The following is an 18,262-nucleotide window of genomic DNA, read 5'->3' as shown; positions in this document are numbered from 1 at the left end:
AAATCATTAAACCACTCGAGTGTGAAGAACATAAAAAATCTCTAAAAAAAAAGCAATTGAACTGACTATTGAATAGCTGTGTAAACAGGCAGGCTTAAGTGCTGAAAGCAAAATAAACACAGAACACTGTCAAACACTTGCTCATCTCCATCCAAGCAGCTAGTCTAGATAACAGAGAATTTCTTGAAGGGGAAACAGCACAGAGTGAATAGAACAAAGTTAAGTATAGAGCAGAAAGCAAAAGAACAGCAGAAAGATGGATATCAAATTTCCCAGCATGAACAGGAAAGCCATTGATATCCTATCCAAGTTCAAACTTTTTAAACAATGAATGCAGTTATGCTTCACAGACCAACTGATTGTAGAACCAGAGAAGCAGGCTTTAAAATAATGAGAGCAGTTGGAAATGAGGGGTTACACAGAATCAACACCTCTGGCTTATCTGAAGAGGACCAGAAAGATCCCGCAAAGATGTGGAAAAGTGCTAGAAGATGAGCTCTGATTAACAGTGAATTTTAGAATTCACTGCCTGGAAATGATGTTCTACAGGCAACAGTCACAGGAATCAATAGATCAGTTCTACAAATGCAATTTTTCAGAAATTGAGCTGTCAGAGTGACTAATGGAGCTGGTGATTGTCTCAAAACCCATTGAAGCATTTCAGAAAGACCTCCCGGGGAAAAAGGTCACAGCATTGATGCGTTGCTAGAAGATAACAGGAAAAACGAAGACATTGTAGCTAGACAACAGCATCTGCAAGCACAAGGTGCAGCCAACAGTGTCGGCACGATAACCAGGCTGCAAAAAGCAAGCAAGTTGTGTGGTAAGTGTGGTTTGTCCCACTCTTTGTGAAGTTGTCCTGCATTTCAAGATCTGTGCAAGGCATGTGGTATAAAAGAATACCTATGTAAGAAGTCTGGCTCCAAAGACACAGCCAGAAGTAAGTCACAGTAGGACACAAGCAAACAGAAGACTGACATAGCAACATGGCAACATCAGCAAGGAGAGCACCAGAGACCTGAAAAAGGCAAGCCATTACACGACATCCACAGCGAAACAGACCTGAGACAAGACTCAGAGAGGAGCAATTCTCAGTCAGAAGACGAGCAGGCGTTCCATGTTGTGAACCTGACACATCATATTGATGAAGTCAAACAAATGGAAGCTTTTGCTACTGTCATGCAAGGCCCCCACCTGCCAAGAATGAGGCACATTAATTTTGTCATGAACATTGATTTTAAACTGTTACAAGAAAGGACTTGTTAAACAGATCAGCCGTAGCTGGAAAAGACATTTGAATATTAATAGATGGTGTTTGGAAGGACAAAGCAGCCAATCCCTGACATCCAACCAACAATGAACCTTTGATCACCAGACGTTGAAGGTGGGGGAGCTCGCATTCCAGGTTGACTGCTAAGATGGCTGAATATACAAACGGACATGGTCAAACCAGCTAGTCACATGATTAACTTGCTGGGCAACCTGAGTTTTTTGAATTTGTACAAACAGTTTGGGCAGAAAGGTTTTGCTCCTGGATTGAGAAGATGTCTCTTCTGTCTGCCTGCTCCCATCGCTTTCTCACAGGCCTCTGAATCCACTCTGAAGACACATGAACCCAAAGAGAGAAAAGTCTCCTACAGCGAACAAGGTTTAAGAAGAATACTGGGCCCCAACGAAAAGCAAGATCTACCTACAATCAAGGACTCTACAGTGAGCTCGAAGAACCGTAACAACAACACTTCAGATATTGCCTCAAACCTTTCCACTTTATTTTTCTTCTGCTCTTTTCTGTCTCTATTTGCACGTGTATCGCGTATACATGCTAGCGTGGGCACGTCGTGTATCCGTAGGCGTTAACCGAATTAGAGTTTAGGTTTAAGTTTAATAAATTTCAACTTTTCTTCTTTAAACCTGAGAAAGCCTCTTTGTGCTCATTTCTTTGCCTTATAATTGGAAATCAGTGAACAAGGATTCACCAAGAGGGAGCTAAAAAAACAGTGTGTTTAAAATTAAACCCTGTTACAGTAAGACCAGGTGAAGGCTGAAAGGGACCCCTAGACCTCTTTCTCACCTGGTCATAACACTACCATTAACATCATGTGCCCAAAGAACGTTGGCAAACACGCACTCAGGGTTAAGATTGACACTGGAGCTAGTGCAAATATCCCACCAGACCGAATCCTAACCCTAACCCTTTAAGATCTCAGGATGCTAATGAGCTAAGTACCAGGATAGTGACATGTGATTCGAAGCCTGAATCACTCTGCAATTGTAACACCCAGACGTAGGTTCTGTAAATAGTTGCTCTGTACTGTATATAATAGTTTAGCTGTTAATAAACCTGTTAGAGAACTTCATCAAACTGGACTCCATGCATCTCATTTATGTTGCATCAGAAAACATAAAAGAACTCATTACAGTCGGCAGCTCTTTAGTTGAGCAGTGCCACCACGGAGATGGTGACTGTTGCCAGTGGAGCACCCACCCAAGGCCTAGAAGGTAGGTCGGGGTGGGAGGGTTCTCGCAGGGTGTGGGTCATGGGTCGGGGGGTGCATAGGGGGGTTGGCAGCAAGGACAGGGGAGTGGCTCTCAGCACGCCCCCCCCCCTTATCGAAGCCAGGTCCCTCATTCAGGCACTAAATGCCTATTAACGAGGGACCACCACCACCACCACACCGTGCACCCACCGGAGCCGGCAAACAATCCGCATAGTTTTTCTTGCCATGCTTCCCGTGTGGCGAAAGGCCCATTCACCACTGAGCTAATTGCAATGGTGGTGGGATGATGCCCTTAATTAGGCATGAATTGCCCAGTTAAGGGCCTCAATTGGTGGCAGGGCAGGAAGGCCGTTCACAGGCCTTCCCACTCCTGACTTAATTTTGGCAGAGCCGGGAAGGCAGCAGCGACGGGGACCCCCGCCGCCCCGCCACGCCCCGCCACCATCCTACCTGATTATATGCTCTCCCCGCTTCCAAACTCCCATAGAGTCATTATGGCACAGAAGGAGGCCATTCAGCCCATTATATTGCATTTTATTGTAAAAGGTAAAATAAACTGCAGTGTGTCTATTGAAATTAAGCGTTAGCATCTGTCATGTTCTACGTAACCATGCAGAATGTGCTACTGTCAACAGACATTTGCAAATTCTTGGCAACTTTTGCACTTGGCAGCTTTAACTTGGGAATCAGATTGAAGGAAAAGCTGGCATTGCCCAGCTCGTTCAATTTGAAACTCATCGCCTGCTGGATGATCAATGAGTGATATAAATGATGGCATTGATCAAAAACTGAATGGAGCAGTTGCCAGAAATTTGCAGGAAACAATAAATGGGGAACAATATGCATTAAACAAATGATGCTTTTTGAAATGGTAATTCCACCTCTTTGCTTTCGCGCCGTCCCCTCAAACCAAATTTTAGTGTGTGATGTTGATCTGACATTGTGGGCCTGACTTTAACTCTGTGTGAGTGAATGGGTTTTGAGTGAGTTAAAATGGAGCACTGTGTGTCATCAGGATTTGATGCCAGCCCTCAGAGCACTTTGTTGAAACCTGGCCTTGTCAGAGATTGTGTGAATTCATTCACTGCCTTCAAGTACAAAATACCTTTTATTGTAAGTATGTATTCCATAACATGTTCAAATGTGGAATGAGCATCACAACCACATTAGCAAAGAGTTACTATAAACTAGTTACACCTACAAAGGCCTGCTTCTGTATACCTCCTAACTGTAAACCTGCTTTGATAGAGTCTTGAGGCAGATTTCCTGTTTGTTCTCCCAGACAGGCAAGGATCTTGACAGAAAAAGAAAATAAGATGGAAAAATAAAACACCCAAGAAGAAAAAAATGTTTTAATAGTCTGCTTTTTTGCCCTCTTTTTATATGTTGAAATCTGAGGTTAAGGTACTTATCTGGCATCTGCAGTCAGTTAATCTTTGCAACCGTAATTTATATTATAATTACGCAGATAAATGAATTTGGCACTGCAGCATTTTGCATACACTGTGTGGGATGTTCAAACAGTCAAACGGTTTAAGCACTGTGACTCATACTTTTCTTGTGGGATTTGTAATGCAAAGTCTGAATGTATATTTAGCTTCTTGTTCATATCGCAAACATTTCACTGTTTTGTTTGCAATTGATTCCTGAGGAAAAAAGACTTCAGGTATTATAATGTTCAGCAGATTAATTATGGATTGAAATGCTTCACTCGCCAAACAATTTTGTTAACTTGCAAATTAAAATGCTGAAGGAAATGAAAAAATCCTGCATAATCAGAACTATACTTCTCACATGTCTATTTTTATCTCAATTTAATGGAGCAATCATGTTGGTTTTAATTTGAATATACAAGGTTCGTTAGTTATTCCTCTGCAGTATGACTATAAATAATAATTCAACATTTGATCCTATATTGGGAAGTTCAATCCACATTTGCCACTATTAAGCCACAGCAGATACACTAATAAACCTCTCCCTATGTTAGGGAAAGAGAATTAGGCCACAAGAGAAGGAAATCTGAAAAAGAAGGTGTGTAAGTCAGTCTTCCTGAATTTTGAAACCTATATTTGAACCAAATGCCATTACATCAATGGTCTGCTGTAACTATTTTCCAATGTTTTTGCACAAAGCCCCCATTTCCTCCTTTGTGTCACCGACTATCAAAATTTTGGGAGGAAATGTGGCCAGCATTCTCATTCCTGAACACTATCCATCAACTCCTGCTTGAGGTGTGGATGTGTTGACATTGGGTGATGATAGGTTCAGGCTTGGCTGCAAAAGGCCTTTGTGGTGAATGTCCTGCCAAAACACACTGTCTGGGGTTACATGTTAAGCATAATCTCTTGGGTAAGGTACCAGAGAGGTCTTGCTGCTTGTGGAACCATGTATCAGAAGTTACTGCCTTGAAGAGGAAAAGAATTGGAGAAGGAAAAATATAAATGATTTAAATACTACAATGCCCCGTTGCTATGGTATTACTGTTGTTCATATTTTCATACGTCAAAAATAGACAGGAAATCCATGAGACTGACCTATAAGCTTTCTGATTCCCTAATCGTGCAAATTTATGAGACTGCATACACTCTCCATAACCTTTTGGTTCACTGCATGTACATATCACAGGGTGTTGGAGCTGGCACTTTGGAACAGAGAGAAAGAAAAAAAAAAGAATGATGGAGAGAATCAAAATGAGAGAAGCAGAAAGCCAGAGACAAAGAGAAAAAACATTACAAAGGGAGAAAAATAACAAGCAAAGGGATTGCAATGAGCAGTTCTGTGAAAGCTAAATGTAAATTACAGAGGAAGTGGCAAAATAATGTCAGAAGTATTCCATTTTTTCCACTCATTGGGAGAATTTTTGCTTAACTGGCCCGCAGGGAGTGAGTCGATCAGAAAATCATGGGGAACCCACAATTCGGTACTCTCCACACACTGGAGTTTTAATTGCAGTATTCTGGTGACATCACCGATTGTTTCCCCGCCCAGAGGTCCAGCCTGATTGATGGTGGTCAGTGACAGCTGCAGGTGCAAGTAAGTCTGCACCAGAGAGGTTGGGGGGAATGGGAGAAGGAGAAGGTCAATCAGGGGGAAGGGGGAGGGATTGATTCAATGGGCTGTCGATCCTGGGGGGAAGGTTGGGGGCCTGATAGAGGGGCGAATCACAGGCCCAATGGGGGGGGGGGGGGGAAATCAGAGGCCTCCTGGTGGCAGTGGGGAGTTGCAGGCCTGAGGGAGGGGGCAATCGGAGGTTTTTCTGGTGGGAGGGTTGCAGGCCTGAGGGGGGGAATCGGAGACATTGGGGTGGGGTGTGGAATCACTGGCCTCCTGGGAAAGGAGGATTGGAGCCTGGTGTTGGGTGGCGAGGTTGGAGGCCTTATGGCGGGATTGGAGGCATCAGGGGGAAGTTCATGGGGGAGGGTGGGGGGCGGTTCCCGATCTCACAGGCTCCTCAGGCAGGCACCTGGATCCAGCAGATAGGTGTAAAGGCACTCACCTTCTATATCCATCAAGTCCTCACCTCAGGGGAAACCTGGCCAACAACAGTTACATTTGAAAACCAGAATGGCTCATAACCTCCTTATCATATTTAAATTACCAACCTGCCTCCTTGGAGTGGATTTGTCACCCACACACCTTCCAGTTTCAGTTAAAGCTGCAATGGGGATTTGTTTGGAGGCGGGTTTGAGTTGGGAAACTCAAAGACAGATTTCTTGTTATTCCAGGTTAAAATTTCCCCCATTGTCATGATGCATTTACACCTCTGCATGCACAAGGATAAGCAGTTTAACAGAATTAAAGAAATGGAGGAAAAGACAAAAGTATGATAAATGTGATCAAAACATGGAAATACTGTTAATGAATATAGTTTCATATCAAAATCAATTTCAGCTCTAAGAAAATGAAAAAGTACCATAATTGTCAGAACAATCTTTCTCCTGATTTGAATTGTTGGTAAGATAATTAAGTTGTTCTTAAAGTCAAGAAATGAATACTGCCACCTTCTGACTATAATTTGCAACTGGTGAACACAATTGGTAATATTACAGCGAGATGATGATACTGAGCTCAGAATTTTACCAGCTCATTGGAGATGGGGGAGGTGGAGGTGGTAAAATGACAGCAAAAGGCACTGGGACGGAAGCCCGATGTGTTCCTGCTCCAGGGGATATTCCCAGCGGTGGGAACGGCAGCAGCTCAGCCGCCTGCTGGCCAAAGGCCAGCGGCCACTTAACCCTATTAATTGGTCTATTGACAGCCATTTTAACAGCCTGTCAGCATTTTACTGGCATTGGAACGCCCCCGCGCGCCACCCCCCCCCACCCCCCGACATGTAGAGTCCACCAGCTGCATCGAGGTGGCCTCCCAGCAGCTCCCTTGGGGTGGGGGTGGGGAGGGGGTGGTGGTGGGTGTGTTAGCTACATAGACCAAGGAGGGGCCTACCAGTGGCACTGGCCGCCCCCATGGCCCTGCCGCGGCCACTTGAGGGTTCACCCCTCCAGTCGAAGGGACTGCCTGCCTGGCCCCGCCACATCAATATTTTTCCTGCCGGCCCTTCAAGGGCGCCACAATATAGAGGCGCCCTTTCCGCTTGCAGACTTGACAGCGGCCAACTCTCTTGATGCCGCTGCCGAAGCTGCAGAACTGCCGGTCCACTGGGCTGGCAGCTTGAACAGGCAGGCCGCTGTCCTTAACTGGACAGCAGTTCAGCCAGCGGCCAATTAACAGCCCCCCATTGGTATAGTTGTCTCCGCGGTCCCGCCGTTCACCTGCACGGACACGGGACTTGCATTTAGTCTCAACGTCAGAGCTCATGGAATGCCAGTAAGATCCCGGCCTGAATTTTCATTGTGCTTTGTGTTGATGGGAATGGTGATAAAGTGTAGTTTAGTACAGTGCCTGATAAAATCGGATTTTTGGCATTGCCGAATGAATATTAATAGTACAATTTTATGTATCTTCAATGCTCTTCAAGGATGTGGAATCATAGAATGCCATCATGTAAAAATTGATTTAAAATGGTTTAGGAAGCTTGAAGGGTGCACTTCTTCACTGGTTACACAGTCATCAAAAAATTAGGCTTGACTTGCTAATTATGCAATTTGAGGAAATTTTGGGCCAAATAGGGAAATGTGGCAACTCCTTAAAGGGACCACTAGAGGGCACAGCAAACAAGTTAGGTTCTTGAGTTTCTATATATCTTGATGTGGATCCAGGAGAGTAGCAGTGTTCCTCCTGGCTTCAAACCAAAACTGCGGGCACTGGCTGGCCACTGCTTCCCCCTGCCCTGCCCCTGTCCCCACCATTTGCCTCACTGCCCCACGTTTGCCTCACTCTCCCTTATTGGACTTACCCACATCCAAGCCAGCTGAAATGAGGAAGGCCTGGATCAGTGAACTGCCTGGGAGGGCCAGCAATTCGCCTCTATTATTCCTTTAAGCCCTTGAAAACTACCCCTGTGGATTCTAAAAAAACTAACAATTTATTAGTTTAACTACATTTAATTTTTTCGCATAGTTGATTTAATTTAAAACTTAACCCAGCAGCTATTATTTTTTGATCTTGAGATATCAAAATATCTTTGTTCAAAAGGTCCAGCAGGGGTCTCCATTGAACTATTGTGTTATATTTTATTGTTACTTTTTATAGTTCTTCGTTTCATCTACAAATAGGAATCAAAGAATCAGACAAATTCATAGCAGTTAGTATAATTTCCCAAAGGAATACCCTAACCAACCAGTTTAGTCATAAAGAACAGAAAGTTTGAGGTTCTTTGTCACTAAGATTGAGGCCATCCGTTCAGCTGTCTCTGCAACTTCCCCTCATCCCCTTGAATACCAAATCAAACTTGTTCACCTTGCCTCCACCCTGAACCCACATTTTATTCTATTTTCTTTCCTGCCTCAAAACCTGCCCTCTCTGAGCTCATCTTGTCCATGACAGCCAACCCTGTTCCCTTGGACACATTCCCACTGAACTACTGACCACCCAACTTCTCTTCCTGACCCACATGCTTGCTGACATTGTAAATGGCTCCCTCTCTTCTGGTACTTTCCCCTTCCAAAAGCACCATCTTCACTCACATACCCTCCCCAAAAAAAACCTACCACTTGATTGCTTTGTTCTTTCAAGCTACCTCCTCATTTCCAATCTTCCTTTCCTCTCCAAAACCCTTGAACTTCATCACCTCCAAATCTTTGCCTATCTTCCCCGCAACTCCATGTTTCAATCAGGTTTCTGTCTCTGCTATAGCACCAATGACATCCTCTCTGAGTGTGACCATAATGTCCCTTCTTATCCTACCTGCAGCCTTTGGCATGCTCCATTACACCACCCTCATCTAACACCTCTCTTCTGCTGTCCAACTCAGTGGGACTGCTCTGATTTGTTTCTGCTCCTACCTTCCTAATCATAGCCAGAGCGACGCCAGCAATGGATTCTGCCGTTGGTATGTTAATTGAGGACTGCCTCAAGTATCTATCCATGGTTTCCTCCCCTTACTCATCTACATGTTGCTCTTTTGCGACATCAACCACAGACTGGACACCCACTTGTACCTCACCTCCCTCTCTTGACTTCTCCACTGCCTTTGTGTTGTTAGACTGGTTGTTTGACAGGCTGTCTTAGATCAGCCACAATCACCTCCGGTTAAACATTGGAAAGGCCAAAGGCAGTGTTTCTGATCCCCACGATAAGATCCATACCCTTGCCACAGATTTCATTCCCTTCCATGACCATTGTCTCAAGTTCAACTGGACTGTTCCCAACCTCGCATCCTATTCAGCCCTATATTCTTTCCATCACAAAGACTTCACCTCTGTTACATTGCCTGCCTCTGTATCTGCATCAGAACATTTGGCGCTAAAATCCTCATCCAATTTTTAATTTGTTAATTCCAAAGTCAACTATTCCAAAAGCCTTTGTTTTCAATCCTTGCAGCAAATTCTGTTCCCTAGCCATCAACTCCATCTCTCTCCCTGGCATCTGTCTGAGATTGAACCTGATTGGTCGCAACCTGGGCAGGATATTCCTTGCGGGCTTCAAGACTCTGCTGTCAGGCTCAAATGGGCTGAGTTTTACTGACCCCCTGACGTTGGGGGTCATGGCAGGGGCGCCTGGAAAATACTTCCGGGAGAGGCCCGCCGAGCTTCCTGAAGCTTGGAAGGCCCTGTCCCATTTTACCGGAGGCGGTGGGACCTTGGAGCAGCCCCCACCCCTCCCCCTCCACCCCCCGCCGCTCGGCAGTGGCACCCCAATTACCATATGTAAAGTGCTACTTACCTTGTCTAATTATGCATCCCGCTGCCTATCGCTCCACACTTCCACATTTTTCGCTGAACGTACTATCACGCGTCATCCTGTTCACGAATGACAGAAGCCAATGAGACATCAGAAGTAGGACTACCTGCTCACAGTGCAGTTAAGTCTGGATATACCGCAGTCTCAAATCTGCATACTTGAAGGGAGGTGAGAGGGGGGATGTTATTATCAGGGGCACAACTCTGCAGGCATGAAGGGAGGTGGGGGGGAATGGTATTACTGGGGGCACAACGCTGCAGGCATGAAGGGAGATACCACATCAAAGGTTATTGCAGGCTCATGGTATAGGGGGTAACATATTGGCATGGATGGAATATTGGTTAGCTAATAGGAAACAGAGAGTAGGCATAAATGGGTAATTTTCTGGTTGGCAAGATGTAACGAGTGGTGTGCCACAGGGATCTGTGCTGGGGCCTCAATTTTTTACAATTTAAAAATGACTTAGATGAAGGGACCAAAGGTATGGTTGCTAAATTTGCTGATGACACAAAGATAGGTAGGAAAGTAACTTGTGAAGAGGACATAAGGGATATAGATAGGTTAAATGAGTGGCAAATGAAGTATATTGTAGGAAAGTGTGAAATTGTCCACTTTGGCAGGAAGCATATTATCTAAATGGTGAGAGATTGCAGAGCTCTGAGATGCAGAGGGATCTGGGTGTCCAAGTGCATGAATCGCAAAAGGTTAGTTTACAGGTACAGCATGTAATTAGGAAAGCTAATAAGAATGTTATTGTTTATCGCGAGGGGAATTGAATACAAAAGTAGGGAAGTTATGCCTCAGATATACAGGGCATTGGTGAGACCACATCTGGAGTACTGTGTACAGTACTGGTCTCCTTATTTAAGGAAGAATGTAAATGCGCTGGAGGCAGTACAGAGAAGGTTTACTGGACTAATACCTGGAATGGGCAGGCTGTCTTATGAGGAAAGATTGGACAGGCTAGGCTTGTATCCACTGGAATTTAGAAGAGTAATGGCGACTTAATTGAAACATATAAGATCCTGAGGGGTCTTGACAGGGTGGATGTGGAAAGGATGTTTCCCCTTGTGGGAGAATCTAGAACCAGGAGTCACAGTTTAAAAATAAGGGGTCGCCCATTTAAGACAGAGATGAGGAGAAATTCTTTTGTCTCAGAGGGTCGTGAGTCTTTGGAATTCTCTTCCTCAAAAGGCAGCGGAAGCAGAGTCTTTGAATATTTTTAAAGCAGAGGTAGATAGATTCTTGATAAGCAAGGGTGTTGAAGGTTATCGGGGGTAGGTGGAAATGTGGAGTAATCAGTTCAGCCATAAACTTATTGAATGGCGGAGCAGGCCCAAAGGGCCGAGTGGCCTACTCCTACTCCTAATTCGTATGTTCGCATTGCGTACCCTCCCTCCGTAAACGATAGTCACTCCACGCCATTGTTTGTTTGTGTGTGTGAAGGAGCAATGGCACTCTAGTCACCCTGTGTGTGGGGAAGGTGCCGGAAACAGTAGGCGTGTAAAGGTTATCTGGCTGGCGGGGGCAATTGATGCAGCTGTTACAATCTTAATGTGGTCATGCTGTGCCTTCGTGGGAGCTAAAACAGGCAATGCCATGCCACACCATATAGTTGATGCATGAAAGCACCTGATGTCCCTGTTAGGAACCTTTGAAGAAGTGAAGGAACCGTGTTTAATTGCAAATTGGAGATGAGGATGGTTCATCCTTTATTATTTGATCTGCTGCTAATGAGGATCCATATGCGCCACAGGCAAAACCAACAGGGAGGTGCAGCCCCCAGTCGTGAGCAGCAGCTGCCCCCAAGGACAGCTCGCTACTACAGATCGCCGTGCATCTACAGGTCCTGCATGACACACCTGCAGATGTCAGAGGTGACTGCGGATGTCAGAAGAGACAATGACACATCTTTGTGCCCTGCTTAACGATGACCTGCAGCTCATGGGCTTCGGTCGACATCCTATGCCTGTGGCTCTTAAAGTGACATTGGCTCTAAACATTTATGCCTCTACATCATTTCAGGGGCCACTAGTGAGGTCACTCAGTCAGCAGTGCACCACTGGGAGCCAGGCCCAGAGGACATCAATTTCGACTCCATCATAGGATTCTCACAGGTGCACGGGTTCATAGACTGCACCCATGTAGCCATGAAGGCTCCCACCGGGCGACCAGCTGCATAAATAAACCGTAAGAGCTTCCACTCACTCAATGTACAATTTGTATGGGATCACTGTAACTGCTTTATGCAAATCTGTGTGCGCTTTCCAGGCAGCTGCCATGATGCCTTCATCCTGCTCCAATCCCAGCTGGCGCTGCTGCACACTGACCTGGCTCAGATGGAGGGCTGGCATCTTGAAGACAAAGGCTACCCCTTGCAGACATGGCTCCTGACACCAGTGAGAGACCCCACCACTGCTGCAGAGGGGAGATACAATGCCAGCCATGGAGCTACAAGAGCCACCATTGAGCAGGTGATCGGCATGCTGAAAATGCACTTCCACTGCCTGGATAGATCAGGTGGTGCCCTGCAGTATGAGCTGGAAAGGGTAGCTTGTATCGTTGCTGTTTGCTGTGCTCTGCACAACAACGCACTCAGTAGGGGGGAGGCCTCGCAGGACGAGGACAAACGTGAGAAGGACTCCTCCATGGACAATGAGCAGGAAAGGTGCATGGGAGGACAGAGAGCATCTAGGCGCTGCATGCAGGGCCAGCAGCGAGCAAGAGATGCACAGCAACGCCTCATTGATCAAAGGTTCTCTACACCATAGGAACCACCATGGGCAAGCCACACAGCACCCTCGTTCAGCCGTTGTGCAGCAGTTCACTTCTGTAATATCTTTGCATCCACCATTTCTGGCAGCAGCATACTGAGCCATTGTCCATGTTACTGCAGCCGTGGAGCCGCACATGAGTAATACTGGCATGGCAATGATGTTATTCCATACATTGGCATTCTGAAAGGCCAATGACGTAATGGGAGGAGGCATAATTGGTACATGCTGGCACACGTCGTTTACACAGTAAAAGCAACACACGTTAGTGAAGAAGATTTAGCGATTGAACTTTTCACAGTGTTGTGTCAACTGTGCAGATCCATTTGTGTCACGGTGGTTTTTGATAACACTTGTGGGTGCTGCTTCACGAAGCCACTTCTGCACTCACAGCTTGACTGGAAGAAGACTGCTGACCAGATTGCCATTTGGCTGTGGATGACGTTAGCAGTCGTACTCTGTGCGCACCAGGCCTGGAGGGCCCCGGCTGCCTGGGCGAATGATTGTTCATCCTTTTCTGGCATCGGACCCTTTGGTGTGGGATGGCCCCATGGCTACTTACCTCCTCTGCCACCTCCAGCCAGGCTGTCTTGGTCAGGCAGGAGGACCTCTTCTTACCTCTCATTTTGAGAAGACTTATAGTCTGTTCTATGGTCACTCTGGTGACTGCATGGCTCTCAATTTAACATTGCTCTGCATCATTTCGTGGGTTCCTCACTGGTGTCATCAACCATGTCTTCAGCAGATAACCCCTGTTGCCAAATATCCATCCTTTGCAGGCATTCAGGAGGGCTGAATAGTGCTGGCATCTGGGAGTTCCAAAGAATGAAAGCATCATGACTGCTCCAGGGTAATGTGTACACTTGCAAGATTCCCTTATGATAGTCATAGACGAGCTGAACATTCATTGAGTGGAACCCCTTGTGATTAATGAAGGCCCCTGACTGACCTGCAGGTGCTCTAATAGCCACATGAGTACAGTCGATTACGTCCTGGACCATTGGGAACCAGCAATGGTTCTGAAGCCTCCGGCTCTCTCGGCCTGGCTCGCGGTGTCTGTCTTGAAGTTGATGAAATGGTTGGCGCACCTGTAAATGGCATAGTCACAACCTTTATGCATCAATGCGCTGATGCTTGGGAGACTCTGCTCATGTCTGCCGATGAAGCCTGGAACGAGCTTGATGCAGAGAAATTCAGTGCGACTGTTACCTTCAGTGCGACCAGCATTGGATAACCACCCACGCAGTTTGAAGCAACCTCCGCTGCCAGCATCTCACACAGAGATGTGACAGTCTCCTGTGACAGCCGCAGTCTTCTTTGGCAATGGCGTTCTGACAGTAGCAGGAAGCTCAAACGCAGGCGGTAGACCCTGCCTGCTGGGTAAGCTCGTCTCCTGACAGGTGGTTGCACCGGGACCACTTTGCCACCTCCTCCCCCTCCCCCATTACGAGGCTGTACTGGGCCAGCAGGTTGCGTGTTCCCCAGGCCAGTTGTCCGCCTGTACCTCCTTGGGGCGTAGTCCTCCTCATTAGATGAACCGCTGTAAGGAAAGGACACACAACCTCCTCCCTTTCACCCAAGAAATCAATACTGCTGGGGCCCGATCAGGAGTGAGTAACACTCAGATGAACCTTGCTGAACGAGCTGAAACTACCACAAACTGTAAATTTATTTATTTTGATTTATTTAGAGATACAGCACTGAAACAGGCCCTTCGGCCCACCGAGTCTGTGCCGACCAACAACCACCCATTTATAGTAATCCTACATAAATCCCATATTCTCTACCACATCCCCACCATCTACCTACACTAGGGGCAATTTTTAATGGCCAATTTACCTATCAACCTGCAAGTCTTTGGAGGTGGGAGGAAACCGGAGCACCCGGAGGAAACCCACGCAGATACAGAGAGAACTTGCAAACTCCGCACAGGCTGTACCCAGAACTGAACCCGGGTCGCTGGAGCTGTGAGGCTGCGGTGCTAACCGCTGCACCACCCTTAAATGGTTCAGCTGTTGTGGGGGGATTTGCATTTGCATTTGCCCATGGATTGTTGATGAAATGCACCCAACTAAGGCAATTACTGCCTCTGTGCTTAAAGTATTGGCCTGCATGGGGATTGAACCCACGACCTTGGCATTATTAGCACTACGCTCTAACCATCTGAGCTAACAGGCCCTAAAGTCACACAAATAAATAATGAATAAAGAACCAACAAAACAGTACCTCCAACTCCCTCACTGATATACTACCTGCCGCTCTTGTAAACCTGTCAGGTTCCCGACACGCCCCTTGACTCGTTTTACGGCCGTAAAATCTGACGGCCAATGTAAAATTTTTGTCAATTGGTGCTTTAATGAACTAAGTTACTCTATAATTGATTGAAGGCGAGCGGCGCCTCGATCTCGCCTGCCGTCCGACCTGCGTAAAATAGCGTTTGTGCATCATGATGTCAGGGACCCGACCTGACGTCATCAACTGCCATTTTACATCTCGGACGCCTCGGTGGAGTCCAGTTTTCACAGGTAAAATTCCAGCCTATGACTCTATTAGTTGCAATTCCAGCCCACGGATGTGCAGGAACTTCATGAGGTAACAGAGGTTCTTTCTGAAGACTAGACATGTGAGCTTGGCATGCCTCACAGTTCTTCACAGCTGTTTCAATGTCATGGTGTATCCCAGCCAATAAACTGTTTCTCTGGCCAGCCGTCTTGTGCGGTCTATACCCATGTGTGCTTAATGCAAGATGTCCTGTCTGAAACATTTTGGAACAAGTACATGTTTGCCTTTAAAGGTGACACCCTGAGATTAAAAGCCTGCTACCTGACCCGAACCCGATGGGACCCAATGATGTATCGGGTTCGGGTCGAATCGGGTCGCTCTTTCGTGTCCGGCTTTCAGGCTCGGTCCGGGTCGGACACACACAGCAAGACAGTATTAAAAGTAAAAAACCTACCTGAGCTGCGAGTCCGGGACGTCAAAGAAAGAAACTCTGAGTCTGCACAGTGAGCGAGTGAGCGTCTCTATGACGTCATCATGCTCATGCTGCAGCTTCCTGAAGATTGGGAGTCGCAAGGTAGGTAAAGGGAACATTCCCGTGGTCGGGGTCGGGAAAAAATGGAGGGACTCGGGCCGGGTCGGGCTCGGGTCCGATGTGGTTCTGTCGCGTTCGGGTCTGGTTTTTTTCCGTGACCTGAGCAGGCTTTTACTTCAGATATTCCAAGTTTGTTTCTGAATGGCCAAAATGGTCTAATAGCCTCAGGGACATCCTGGAAAGACCTGGCCAGTCATCAATCAGGGTCTTCCAGAGCTGTTGCAAAGTAGGGTTGTCTGACGTTTCCTGACGAACCTGTTGACATTTGTATATGCCAAAACTCATAAGGTCAACATATAGTACATCTTTGATTTCAGAGTCAATGAGGTCAACCTGAAGATGAGTTGGTTAACCAATTCAACATATCAGGTGTGATCATGGTGCTACCTGGCTTATAGCGAATGTCACAGTTGTATCCTTGAATTTTAACAAGCAGAAGTTGTAGTTGAGGTGGTGTGTTTGTCAGTGGTTTCTGCCAGATCATCTCAAGGGGTTTGTGATCCGTTTCGATGATGAATATTTTCCCAAAGAGATATTGATGGAAACACTGAATCCTGAAGACTAGGGCTAAAGGTTCCAGTTCAATGTTGGATTAATTTTTTTGGGCATTCGAAAGACTCTTGGACAAAAATACCTTTCCTTTCTGAAGAATGCACACTCCAAGGCCCTTTTGAGATGCATCAACTTCAAACATGGTCTCTGCTGGATCATAGAATTGGAGGGTCAACGGTCCTCAGTCAGTGATTTTTTGAGGTCATCAAATATGTGATGATTTTTGTGCCACACAAATGGAACTTCCTTCTTCTGGCAACCTCAAAGAGACAAAGCTTTTTGAGTGAAATTTGGAATATGTGGTAATAAGAAGTTAAATAAGCCTAGGCAACGTTGCAGATCTAGCTGGTCTTTCGGGTTTGGCATTGTAGTGATACCTGCCAGCTTGGAAGGATCAGAACGGATACCTGCATCAGAGTAGTTAGACCCAAAGAAATTAATCTGCTTCACGTCAATGTTGCACTTCTGGCTGGTAAAAACAATTCCCTCCCGGCGTGCTGCTTCCATAAGGAGATGTTGGTTACGGTCGTGCTCCTGCTTCATTCCATCAACAACAACGTCATCTGCTATACAGATGCATCCTGCGACCTCACATGTGATGCAGTCCATATGTTGCTGGAAGAGATCCTGGCTAATGGGCAGCCCGCATGGTGACCTTTGGAAACTATCTTCGGAATGGAGTGCGAAACGTAGTTAGCTGCCAAATGAACTGACCAGTACCCACTTTTGACATCCAGTTTGGAAAAGAATTTCACGTTTGCAAACTTAGGTTTAATTCCTCTAGGGTTGAAATCTTATATGGTCATCACTTCAGTGCTGCATTTAGATGTCTTGGGTCAAGATAGACTCGAATGGATCCACCTTTCTTTACCACACATTTAATGGAACTACACCAATCGGTGTGGTGCTGTACCTTTCGTATGATGCATCTTTCTCCATCTTATCCAGTTCAATCTTCAGTTTGGCTTGAACATGGATGCTGCACTTGTGTGGAGGATCGATCAAAGGGATGGTGTCGGTGCACATGTGCAGAACTGCATTGCCCTTAAAACTGCCAACCCTGATAAACCTTTCTTGGTAGAATGAGGTTAAGTCAGCCACAGAGGTAATTGGCTTGTCCTTCTGGTCAGTAGGCTTAACATTCGTGTCGATGCTGTGGATTGTCACCAATGTGAGGTCTTTGCATGCCGGCATGATGTACAAAATTTAGAGTGACCAGGCTGAGTGGTTATATCTGCACTCGAGTGTTATGGATCCCAAAGATGGAATCGCTGAGCTTGGCGATGGTCGATTGAGCCACAGTTTGTCGTTTCTGTGGATACATATTCTTCAGAATATGGAGTGGGATAATGTTGGCGCTTGCACCTATGTCAATCTTGGTCCAGAGTGTATGCTTGCCTGGCGTTTGTGGGCAAATAATCTGTACGGTAGCAAAGACTTCCGTAAGTACCACCATGCCAATACACTCTGAGGTTGAAAGTATGAAACGTCTTCTCACTTTCTGTGTCAGTGCCTTGGTCATGCTCACCTTCCAACTTTTTGTTCTGGCTGCTCATCTTGTTTATTTTTTACTTTCAAAATTTGGACTGTTCCCTCTGTCTGTTGGGATGCAATACTTGTCATGCATCCAACTGTGGTTTGTCTTGTTGTGACTTAGGTTTCTTGCATTGGCGCTTCCAGTGCCCTCTGTTGCCACTTGCTTTGCAAATATCATGTAAGGTTGGACAATTTCTTGGAGACTGTATGAGGCCACACTGCTTATATGGCTTGCCAGGTTTGGCTGTGTTGGCAACGGTACCAATAGTAAAACAAAGTTCACAGGGCTTGTAAACTCTGCCTGCCCATAAGGATGGCTTCAAATTTATGACCACTTTTAAGCAAGGCGTCAAAACTGTAGCATTTGGGTTGGTCAAATTGGTCTTTTTGGAATTCTTCAAGGGGGGGTGGAAACTATCATAAGTTTGATAATTCTGTCAGCTAGCTCAGCCTCAAAAAATCACAATCACGCACCTTATCTCTACATTGGCTCACAAATTGGGTCTATT

At 46.0% G+C, this 18,262-nt stretch overlaps 1 non-coding gene across 1 annotated transcript; it reads right to left on the bottom strand.

Annotated features, from left to right (window-relative positions):
• Nucleotides 1–14,675: 14,675 nt before the first annotated feature.
• On the bottom strand, nucleotides 14,676–14,749 carry trnai-aau (transfer RNA isoleucine (anticodon AAU)). Its single transcript has one exon. It is a non-coding gene; the product is annotated as a tRNA-Ile (tRNA).
• Between the last annotated feature and the right edge of the window lie 3,513 nt (nucleotides 14,750–18,262).

Source organism: Heterodontus francisci, chromosome 26, assembly GCF_036365525.1.
Source record: "Heterodontus francisci isolate sHetFra1 chromosome 26, sHetFra1.hap1, whole genome shotgun sequence".
Taxonomy (NCBI): Eukaryota; Metazoa; Chordata; class Chondrichthyes; order Heterodontiformes; family Heterodontidae; genus Heterodontus; species Heterodontus francisci.
The sequence above is the reverse complement of the archived record's forward strand: the minus strand, read 5'-3'. Positions and strand labels throughout refer to the sequence as shown.